The sequence below is a fragment of the Phalacrocorax aristotelis genome, chromosome 10, assembly GCF_949628215.1.
Source record: "Phalacrocorax aristotelis chromosome 10, bGulAri2.1, whole genome shotgun sequence".
Taxonomy (NCBI): domain Eukaryota; kingdom Metazoa; phylum Chordata; class Aves; order Suliformes; family Phalacrocoracidae; genus Phalacrocorax; species Phalacrocorax aristotelis.
The window spans coordinates 12,395,856-12,407,960 of NC_134285.1; the positions used below are offsets into that span (position 1 = coordinate 12,395,856).

Below are 12,105 nucleotides of genomic sequence, written 5' to 3' on the forward strand. Positions count from 1 at the left end.
AAAAGGTGACGGAGTATTGCAACATCTCTTATGTAGTTATAGTTGCTGGTAAAACAGATCCGAACTTGTTTGAGGTCCATCTAAAGTCTCAGGTTTCTGGCAAATGAGTTTTGAGGGAACAGGCTCTGACAGAAGATCAAGTTCAGAAGTTACCATGACTTACAAAAACTTCTTTCACAATATAGGTGCTGGTTTATATCATTGTAGTGTTTTAACCCCAGCTGGCAACCCCACATGGTTGCTTGCTCACTCTCCCCCAGTGGGATAGGGGAGAGAATCAGAAGAGTAAAAGTGAGAAAACTCATGATTTGAGATAAAGACAGTTTAACAGGTAAAGCAAAAGCTGCGCGCGGAAGCAAAGCAAAACAAGGAATTCATTTACTGCTTCCCATGGGCAGGCAGGTGTTCAGCCACCTCCAGGAAAGCAGGGCTCCATCCCGCATAACAGTTACTTGGAAAGGCAAACACCATCACTCTGAACATCACCCCCTTCCTTCTTGTTCTCCCAGCTCTATATGCTGAGCATGATGTCATATGGTGTGGGATATCCCTTGGGTCAGTTGGCGTCAGCTGTCCCAGCTGTGTCTCCCCCCAGCCCACCTGCTGGTGGGGTGGGGTGAGGAGCAGAAAAGGCCTTGACTCTCCGTAAGCACTACTTAGCAACAACTAAAACATCTCTGCATTATCAATGCTGTTTTTAGTACAAATTCAAAACACAGCTCCATACTAGTTGCTATGAAGAAAATTCACTCTACCCCAGTCAAAACCAGCACAATCATGCCCTGTTTTCTTGGGAATAAAAGTAACTTTTCCTTGCGTTACCACAGTCCACCATGAGCATGTGACAATCCTAAGTGCATTGTCCCTTTCCATTCTCATCCAGTGAAAAGCTAAATATGGCCCAGTACCCAGATGGATGCCTCACCTCTCCTGCTCACTCTCAAAGCTGTCCAGATATGAGCCATCTTTTGCTGGGAAGCTGTACAGCCCTGCTCACACATTTTGGTGTCTCAGGAGGCCTTCCTAAGATGACAGGTAACTCTGGACTGCTCCCAAATCCTATCTAGCTAGTTTGCAGTATTAGCAGAGAAACTGTCTCATAGTACAGACTGCCCTAAGCACACCATCTCGTAGTTCTGTTAATCAAAAATTCATGGTGGCATGGAATACCTGAGATACCACAGCCAATTAAGAACATTTTAGAAAAGTCATTGTTTAATTTAAAATTAATATTTTATTTAAGCTTTGGATGTTATGAGTGTAGCACAGCACCAGTTTCTATTGCCTTTATGCATCAGCCACCATAGAAGAGGTGATACAGTACTACTAAACACATCCTTAATATGTCAGAATCTCTTTTGAAAGAAAGACCAAGCACCAGCCCTGGGTTAGTTTCACTCTTAGTAACTAATGGTCTGGATTGTTTGGCAAAGCAATATTGACCACGGCAGTAACTTACCTGTCTGTCACGTGAGCTGATGTAGAGGTAACCTTTGGGCCAGTACTTTATTAAGATGTCTAAATCCCATTTAGATATTTGAATCTCCGTGTAGATGCCTGTTTTACTTACGTAACCATGGATGTAGACTCCACTGTATATCAGTGTCCTAATCCATTTCAGTGAGAAGGGTCAGGCCCTTTTGTACAAAAAGCATGAATGCAATTATGACAGAGCTGACTGGTAAAAGCTATCTAGCAATAGCACAGCCTTAAGAGAAGACCAGAATCTCTTCTGGCATAATTTGAAAACTTTTTGCCTTTGAGAAACTTTTGATAGTGATTTCGTAACTCATATTTAGTAAATTGCACAGAGAACAAAGCAGGTTCATTCACATCAGTTTTTTATCTTTGCAAATGGGCTGCTTGATCTGCTCAGGATTATAACATGGGAAATTTCCAGTCTGCTGTGGAGAAAGTACAGGGCTGGTAATCCTTCAGAATTGCTTAAAAGCTTCTCTTACTTTGCCACTTTCACCTGTCCTCAGTTAATGCTTAAGGCTTATAGCAGCGGCAAGGCTTTAGTGACCTCACAGATGGGGAGTAGAAAGAACCTGCTTTACACTTTACCAGGAGCTTGTGAAGCATACTGGCAGATTCAAATCAAGCAATCAAGTAACATGTCCTTCAGCTGTGTTAGGGATGAAAAATTGTGAGTTTCCTCTCATTTAATTGCTATTGCTCTTTAACTGTGCACAAGTAACGTACAAATATGAACGTGTAGCATACTAGTATAGGAGATAGTTTTCTCTTCCTAGAAAAAAAAATTCTAAGTTTATCAATAAGATTTTTCCCAATATTCAGAAGTTTATATGTAAAGACTTAAGAATTTTCTGAATTCTATACCATCATTTAATATACACACTCTTGCTTTGATCTTTTTGTGTCACAGCACTCAACATTTTAAACCATTAAATATGCTTATTGACTTCACTGGGAATTATCTGCAGAAGAATTCTGGGGTCAGTTGTAATCTTTGTCACAGTCATCCAGATCTCTGCTGGAACTACCCTGACCCCTAGCAGAGTTTCCAGCAATGTTGATTTTAAGTATTACTAATTATAGATTATTTGGTTTCTCTTCAGGGACAACACCACTGTCAGAGAAATTAATGACCAGATTAAGATTTGCCTGCATTTTATTTTGTTGGAGAGAAATTGTTTTCAGTGTTGCAATTTCACATCACACGCTCCTTGTCTTTCAGCAGCTTTCAGATAGCTAATGTGGTTATTTTAAATGTGCCTCTTTTGGGAGTTTTATTGTCAGTTACACCCTGCGTCCTCTTTGTGTAACTATTAACTTTAAATTTTGCATGGTTACTGTCAATATTTGTTCTTTATGTTGTGTTTCTTTTGAAATGGTAATTAGTAAAATAAAACACCTGCTTCCTCCATTCCCACTTGGAAAGACAACATATATGCAACAGTACATATTACATCTATAATACCTGTTCAAATTTCAGTTGTTTTGTAGCACTTCTTGCTGCAAAATGTGTTCAGTAATCATCTTTGCACGCTAGAAAATGTATCAGGGAAACAGACTGGTCCACACAGAACATTTTCTTATGTGTGTTTTAACTGTTCCTTAGAAATAGCTGTTCTGCAAATCTACAGAGGGATTATTAAAGAGGACAAAATGCCATTGTCTCTACTCAAGGAGGTATAATTGACACTTTGCATCTTTGCTTACAGGTCCACTGGAGAGCACATATCAAAGAGAAAAGGGGACCAAGCTGAATCTCTCCAGCACCTTGGGCAGGTAAGTTTTATCTTTTTCTTATTTCACCTGAAAGAAGGGAATGAGAAATTATTAACCTAGCTCTGTGCATGAAGAGAAATGAAAGTAGATGAAGAGTCTGTCTGGATCAAAGTTTAATTTTTACAACTTTTATAAAACCCACATGGTAATACTAAAGCATCACTTACTTCCTCTACTAGGGCATGCTGTACATGCCCCAGAAGCTTTTCTGGCACTCTTCTGCTGTGGAACCCTATGAGTTTCCCGTAGCCTTGTGTGTAAGAAATCATCCATTGTTTTTTGTACTCAGTCATGGATGAAGCTGAGACCTCCACAGCTCCAACTGTTGGCTGAAAGTTTGAGGTTGTTCTTTACCTTTCAGCTGTTTGACGCACAACATATTGGTTGACCTCTTTAGTGCATTAGAAAGCTGTCTGCTTATGTTTGCTTGCTGTATCATGTCCACTAAACTTGGGGCATTCTTTTCATGCCTGCAAAGCTAAAGCTACTGAGTGACATAATGTCATTGCAGCTTTAGTGTGTTAGATAGCAAGTGGATAAACTCTGAGGCCTAAGGCTGAATATTTGTCCATAGTGAAGGAAACTAGTTTCCAGTTTTTTAGGAAAGAAAGAAATATAATGAAACTATCAGACAGGTTCCACTAATACTACTATTTTCCGTTGCATTCAGAAAATGTGGTGTGTTCGCTCTTCAGTGATGAGAAAATGAAGGCAATTGATACTCCTGAGAATAGGAGAATGAGCATGTAATTTTATCTTAAAGTGTTCGGCAGTCATTACGAAGTTGGTTATATTAATTATCCTGTGCAGTTCTGAATATCCATTTGTAATTGTAGATATATATTCCTGTATCCACACTGCACCTTACCTTCATTTTGCTATGACTCACAAAGTGTAAAAGTGTAAAAGCATTTTAAGATTAGTGTGAGAATAGACTCACTGTATATCTGAGTAATAGAATCAATTCACTTCAGCATTAATTCCACTTTCAGGAATACCCACCTTAATGATTTAAAAGAAAACCCTCAAAAGATAGTTCTTATGTGACAGCAATAATGGCAACGATAAATTCTGTTATTCTGATTGGTGCTGTAGGCGGTACTTCATGATGACAGACTGTGAATCCAGGCCAGGAAAAAAGGATTGTTTAAAACCCATTTGAGCATAAGCTTATCTTCAGGCTTCTGAAGGCTGAAGCCCATTTTGGCATAGAACCTAACTTGGGACAAGAGGTGTTTTTGCTTGCATGCCTTGCATTTTGTCTTGAAAGAGCAGCTTTTATATGTAATTACACAGATGATAATTAGAAAGCTGAAAACAGTGCTGTATGTCATATTGACGCAGAAAAGCCTTGTCTTTATTTTGCTACAACACAGCTATCTCCTGTTTACTTCTGCTGCTTCAGAATATGCAAAAAGAGAAATTTCTTGTCTTTTGCTGTGTTGAAACATCTTTGTCCCATGCTTTGGAGACTGGTTTTGTATCTGAAGGCTGATGTGCAAGGTACAAGGCATTTCCTTTCTGCAGCAGAGTTATGAAGTCTACTGAGAAAGGCACCTAATGATAGTGCCACCACCTCAGTCTCACGCAGTGTATCTGGGTGTATGCAGTCAGTTTCCCACCCTTCCAGGTTATTACTTTGAATCCAACAGTTATTAAAATAACTGTTATTTTAAACATGACACCATACAGGTTTTAGTGAAATCAAACATTGCTTTGTAGTTAGGCTGCAGGAACTGTCTGTTGTAGACACGAGAGGTGACTGTTTCCTAGCTGAAAGATCCGGCAGTGTAATAAACTTTGCTTTGCAGGAAGAGTGTTTGCTTGGCACTATAGGTAGCTGTGTTATGCTGAAAAATAGATTCCTTGATATACATTTGGAAACCACATTTGGTAGAGTTGTTCAGCATTTCCTTCAATTTAACTTCATCACAAAGACATATGCAACGAAGTTATTCCCTGTTCCTCTACCAGAGACAGAGCCAAAAAGTTTTTATTCTAGTTCTTTCTCTCATCCGTGGAAAAAGACAACATATTTTGTGTTCCTGTATGTAACAGCTTTTTTGCCCTTCTTGATGAACCTAGTACACCACTCCTATTTCCTTCTGTCATCAGTAGTGTGGCCCAGAATATGCTTTTACTTTGGTAAAGCAATCTCTTTTTTTGTAGGACAAACACTCTGCAATCAGCTCCTGAAGGACTGCAAAAATGGGTATGATAACATCAGCAAGAGCTTAGCCTCCTTCATAGCCTGCTGGCTGGGGGTTTTGTTATCATTTTTTATGAAGAAACATTTCCTGATAAATAGGGTGATTTAGCTACTTTCTGGAAGAGCTGACTGCATGAACTACTATCGAACAGTATGGAAATATGTAAAGAGAAAGGGCATTATCCTCCTTTTACTTGATAATAGTAACATCATGGTGGATTTATTAGGATTGTAAAATCAGTACATGTGACCCACCCCCCTGCCCCAAGAAATCAAAATAGTTTTTTTTCTGGTTTTGCTTCTTAGTCATTTGGGTCTAACTTTAATCTATTAATTCCTTTCTCTTTAAAGCCTGCAGAGGTTTACCGTACTTCTGAACTTCAGGCTTTCTGTTCCTAGTTTTCTCTGTAGAGATTTCCCAGGGGGTCTTCTTGAAGGACTTCCTTGTTGTGTTCTTCCTATCCCCACCCTTTCCAGAAGAGAAGCAGGTGTATAGGTTTAAAAAAGTTTTAATCCCGTTCAAATAAAATAATTACACTATTAACACAACCAAAATGGTTTGTCTGTAAATCTATCCCATTTTCATTTTCCCTGCTTTGTTTTCATTTATTGATTTATTTCTGATGTTACACTTCTTCCAGTTCTCCAGACTACCATAGACTCCCCTAGGAATATTTTAAAGTAGTACCAGAATGCCTTATACAAAAAACCTAAAGAAAATTACCTGTATTTAAAAAAAACACCACCCAAACTCAAGCTGCAGTCACATTTTTTTCCACCTTTTCACTTACACAATATAAAAAAGGCTCCAAGTTTTCTTTTATTCTTATGAATAGAAGGAGAAAGGGAACAACAGATTTACATTCATAAGTGAATCCAGAAGAGGGGGGCAGCACAGGAAGAGCAGTGCTGAGGAGACATTTTTTCCTAAGAGTCCAAGACCTCTAGACTAGGGACTCCTAAGTTTTACTGAGTATCTCCTTTCTTCCAGGTATTAAAAAAACCCAATTGTAAAATGTTCCTAGTGTAGCCTAGTATGGCTCTTGTTAATAAGTTAATAGTAAGCCCTTGGTCAGTTTTGAAGGTACGGACAGGTAAATACCCTATCCTGCACACTGAAACTGAAGATTGTCTCTCTCAAGTTGACGACTGTAAGTACATTTGCTCAAATAAACAAAAGATGTTTTTGAACATATACTAAGTTTTTAGCCTTCTTGTTTACTGCTTCCCCTACTTAGGCCACATTTCTTGTCTGGTCTTTCAGACACGTATTGAATGTCTTAGCTGGGGAAACAAAAAGAAAATCTGTTTAGATTGCCTGTTTAAAACACATTTTTTTACCTTTTCAGCATACAGAGGTGAATAAGGTATTTGGTCCATATGCTTCACAGTGTACTTGAGCTACATTCACATAGAGCTAGAAATTCAGATTGGTGTGATATTGTTATGAGACTGTATAGTCAAATGTTTAGTAACTTCTTGATAGTCTTGCTAGATTTTATCACCATAGTTCTGCTTTTTACAGCAAGCACTTAATGGAAGAGTGTATATGCACTAATGCAAATCATAGTTTACACTAAGTGTATTGCATTTATTGTGTCAGAATCCCTTGCAGTGAAACATCTCTCCAGATGAAGCCTAGTTTGAACCTTCCCTACTGTAGCCAAGAGAAAAAGAAATCCCTTGTTATCTCAACGTTTATGTCAACTTGCCTCATTTTGCTTTCAAACCAAATCATAGTAAACAGTTCAAACTGGAAGTGTCAGCCATTACAGAAAACCAGAAAACACTATACAGTCAATACCTACAAAGAATAGAAATCTAATACAAACATTTGCTACTGCACTTAATGATTACAGCTGCCTGATGTTAGTAGAGAAGCTAGAGGTGATTTAGGCCCAAAATTATTTTTGAGTGATGTAAACAGGGAAGGTGGAAATGATCTGGAAACCTAAACCCAAACTGACAAATCAATTCGGACAGCTCCATCTGGTCCCTTGATAACTCTGGTCACCAATTTTTTCTGCAAGTTTCCTGGTAAATTTTGCCTGGATGTTGTTGTTTAGTCGTCTGGGATCCTGGAAGGCAACCCACAACCTATGAAACCCAGGACAGGAATATTGCATCGGAACAATTGTAACATTTAACATAGGCAATATTTAATACATGAAGTAGCTGTTTTATCTATTAGTAGGAAAGACTATTACATATAATGGTCTGATTATGAGTAATTGTTTTAGTTGCAATTAAGATCTTCAGGTGAATTTCCTGAATACCCGCAATTACTCACTATACTAGAAGCTGAGCCATAAGCTGCTCTGATGCTGTTTGTGCAAAGGCCTTCGTTCTCCTTTGCATTCCTGCAACTTAATCTATTTGTAGCTCTCTCCTCTTCCATTTCCTCCCATTGTTTCAAGTCTCAAGTAAAGACATTTTTACCTCCTTTTTAGGACTAGGTGTACTTTCCCTCTGAAAATCTGCAGCTGGACATAATTTGAACTGATTCTGCTCTGCAGTAACTGCCATTTTGCTATGTTAAATCCTAAATGTCAGAGTATGTGACTTTTGCTACATTATAATTATCAGTAGTATTCTGTGACCAGTTTAGACCAGTAGCAGGGCCTTAGAGGGTGTTAAATGGAAGTTAGCTGTGGTAGGTGTGGTAGGTGCAGAATTTTGAGTGCCTGTGATCCAGGCCTATAATCTGTGGGCAGGAGCAGCCTTTTCTCTAGTGACCTAGTTGCCTTGTTGACTCAGCTTTTAAAGAATTCTTTTTTTATAAATCTTTCTTTTGAGAAATGCAGGTGAAGCTGTATGTCAAAAGTTCAGTGTAAGTTTGATTCTTATGATATTTTTGTTTGGAGTAGCTCTAGTTTAGAAAATCCTTTACTGCAGCAGAATTAATGCACTGGTAAAGCTGTTCCCTACAAAACAGTTTACAGTAGCTGTCAGCATCAAATGTTTTCTAGGCACTACATTAGCTGCCTAGCAACCATTCTGGGGTAATCTTGCTGCAAGTCATCCTTGTGTGCAGTCCTGTCAGATAAAGGGACTGTGCTGCAGGACTACCCACCAGTCATTGGTCATGAACAACAAGATATCTTTCTTACAATACAAAGTGTAAGATTTGTGCTGCAGATTCCCCAGGGTGAATGCACAAGGCTTCAAAACAGCATTGCATTTTTCTATAAAAGAAAACCTATACAGTATTCCTTACAGTGAGGTCTCCCGTCAGCAGTTATTCCCTGTAAGGCAACTTTCATAGGAAATATTTGAACTTTTCCACTGTATTTCAGAATTCCAAAACTGGAAGTGCATATTCTTTGAGGCTAATATTAATTGCTGTAAGAAATCAGATCACTTTACTGCATTGAAAAGTCTATTATCCTTCAAATACAATTAAGACATTTCTCTTATTCCTGTCTGTTCCCTAGATGCTCTTACACCCTGACTGAACGCCTGCTCTCCATTTTAGAGACCCATGCCTCTTGAAGAGTCTCATCTCTACTAGACTTTTCTGTGAAGTTCCTCTGCTATTAATGGATAATCTGGACAGCCTAGGCCTTTCCAGAGTTAGACGCAGTAGTTGTTCCCATGCTAGCAGCTGGCCTATGGCACTGGCTAAGTGCTAGCAAAGACAATGTGCTGTCCTGGGGCTTGTAGGTTATTGCAGATGGAATAACAGAACGTACAGTGAATGGTGCTGCTGGAGGGAGCAGTTATTTATGAATACAGGGCAATTCCCTTAATTCCTTTAGACTTGTGAAGAGTCAAGAACTCTATGGTGAGAGTATTAGCAGGAAAAACAGAGAACAGGCAATCTGAAGGACAGAAAAAATTATTTAAAAGCTAAAGGAGAATACAGAGCAGTGGGAGAGAGTGACAGTACCACCCCAGCAACTTGTGCAGGTTATCCCAAAGATGGTAGCCCCTTTCCATTCTACTTGTTCTTGGAGCATCGTAACTATGGAAAGACTCTGAATGTAGCTTCAGGTGGGATATAGGATATCAGATATGAAGAGATTCTGAAACATTCTGCTGGCATTAGGTACACTTTTTTTTTAACAGAAAACTCAACAAAATGTGTAGGTATTCAAACATGAAAGGTGTTACTAAGGTGCAATTTACATCTGTGAACAGTTATAACTGTGACCAGTTTTGCTTTATATGGTGTATGGTTTCCCTTGGAGCTTATTTCTTATCACATGTCTGGGTAGGGCTGTGACCAGTGTGTTTATTTTTATCTCATATTTCCATTTTAAGTAGTAACAGGTTACTTCTGTTTTCTGGAGTGTCAATGTATAGCCAGATAAGCTGCGTGTCTACATATATAGCTTAGGTTGTATTAATTATTCAGATTACTAGTTGTTACTCAAGCCTGTAGAGTAGTACGGAGCACCTTCAGCCCATTGGTGTTCTTGTATATGTTTCAAAGATGCATTTAACCTGGCTATGAATCTTGAATAATATAGAGGAAAAATGTAGATTAACAGCTTTGATGGAGTTGGTATTCCAGCCTCTTATGATGCAGACAGGCCTGAAATGCTCTTTCTGTAGTTCCTCTGGTATATGACCAAGACATGTGCTTTCTGATTGTTTAGTGGGACAGTATTTACTACATACAGATCAACAGCTGTAGCCGAGAGATCTACAATGTGCTCAGATGGCTGATAGGAATGAAGTATAGATAGTGGGGTCAAAACACAAGAGAATATGAGTGTGATGTCCAGGCTAGCAGGCAGTACAGTTCAGAGGGTTGAAAAGCTTAAAAGAAACTGTTGGGGAAATCTATTATACAGCTCTTCAGCCATTCAAATGCTATTTAAGTTTATTTAAAACAAAACCAAGAACTGTTTGGAATAGAAATCAGCATATTACCTAGTTTTACCTTCAGCTTGTGGCAGAGCAGACTCCATCAGCCAGTTCTAAAAAGAATCAAATTAGAAGTGGCACGAAAGACTACCACAGACCCAAAAGAGCACTTAGGCCAGGTTTCTGGATAATTTCAAGACACTTGGAAAGCCTCCTAGACACAACTGATATCCTTCTTTTTACAATGCTTGGCAGAAATGTAAACAGAGTATTCTAAAGAGACCTGTTTCTTACAAACAGGTACAAAACAAACAGTACAAAAAAGCCTTGTAAATGGAAATCTGACATCCAGAGTGTCACCTATAGACATCTATAATGTAGATGTGCAAAGAATAAGAAGGTGTTTATTCTGTGATAGGAAGATGACAGACAAGGCAGTTAGTGAGGTGTCCCAGACACCTGGGTCTACTGAATCTCCATTTTCTAGTTCTCTCCTTTATGCTCAGACTTCTCACGGTTCCTTGTCTTCTTTAGTTAACTACTTCATCTCATCTGCTGTACTCATGGGGGTTTGGGAGTGCAGCAGTACCAGCCCTAGTCCTGGAATGTATGGTCAGGCCATATGAAGTGCTTCCAAGCACTGCCTCTTGCAATTACAATCAGCTTCTCTAGGAGGGGGTGCTCAGGAAAATTAAATGTGCGAACAGGCATTGATTTGTTTCAGCTCAGGCTTCGATTAGCTAAAACTCACATGTTGTCAAAATCAGAGCCTGTGCAACAGAGTCATGCCGTTTAACTGCCTCAAAGGTTTAAGTAGAACATGTCTGTTCCTCTCAGTCCTGTGAAGCCGGGTACCAATGAGAGGAAAAGAGGGAACAGTGTGGCAAGTGAGAAAGAACAAGGCCAACCTTCCAGATCACCTGACTTGCAGAGGAAGAATCATTCTGTTGCACCAACAGGAAAATTAAGTTCTCTGACATAATATTTTCTCAGAGCTACAACATTCACTTAACATCCTCTTCCTGCTTTCAGTTCCTAACCTTGGTGACTTCTCCCTAACCTTGCAGAAAAATGACAGTCATTACTCTTGAGCAGGGACTACTGCTCAGTATATATTTATACATACACATTGCAACCTCTTCTCCATCTCCTGTCACATTCAGCCGTATTCCATTTTATTGCCTAAAATCCAAGGAGATTCCATGATGTGTCACACAAGCACGTGGTCTTAAGTAACTTTATAGCAAGAATTCCTAAGTCACCAGCTTTTCTCTGTGTCTTTGAACACATTTTCCATGATAAATTGATGAAAGCAAAGTCTTCCAATATGTTACAGTAGGCTTTAGTAATATTAGCATGAAGTCAGTCTTCTGGACATCTTGTTTCTTTTGCACGCTGAATGGAAATATCTGAATAAGGTATTTGTTACAGTGTTTCCCACTCAGCTGCATATTTATTTACCTTAGCTAGTTTGTTTTTAGTTGATGTTCCTGTAAACTATGTGAACATACAAAACTTCAGCTTTTTTATGGATTACTTTCCTGGTAGTTTCAGTTTCCTGTACCTATTTGCTTTAAAAATCCATTTATAAAAGTATCGTTAAATATATTGCCTAGGTATATGTGCAGAGTGCATTTGGCAGTTACTTGGTTTTAAATTGCTCTACCACATTACGGATAGCTGCTGTCTATGTTGGTATATCAACACTGTATTTCTATAGAACTGTTCAAGGTTATCAATGCTTGTAATAATCAATAGTTAGTCTTCTCTACCAATGTTAAACAGATTAATATTGTTCTCTCTGTCGTGTGTGAGGCAAAGTTGCTACA

The 12,105-nt window shown here is 38.8% G+C and overlaps 1 protein-coding gene across 1 annotated transcript in view; it reads left to right on the forward strand.

Annotated features, from left to right (window-relative positions):
* Positions 1-3,187: 3,187 nt before the first annotated feature.
* Positions 3,188-12,105, forward strand: part of LITAF (lipopolysaccharide induced TNF factor) — a 98,916-nt gene continuing 89,998 nt past the window's right edge. Inside the window, exon 1 of the mRNA XM_075105285.1 lies at positions 3,188-3,255. The gene's annotated coding sequence lies outside the window, so the exon portion shown is untranslated. The remainder of the gene's footprint in view (positions 3,256-12,105) is intronic.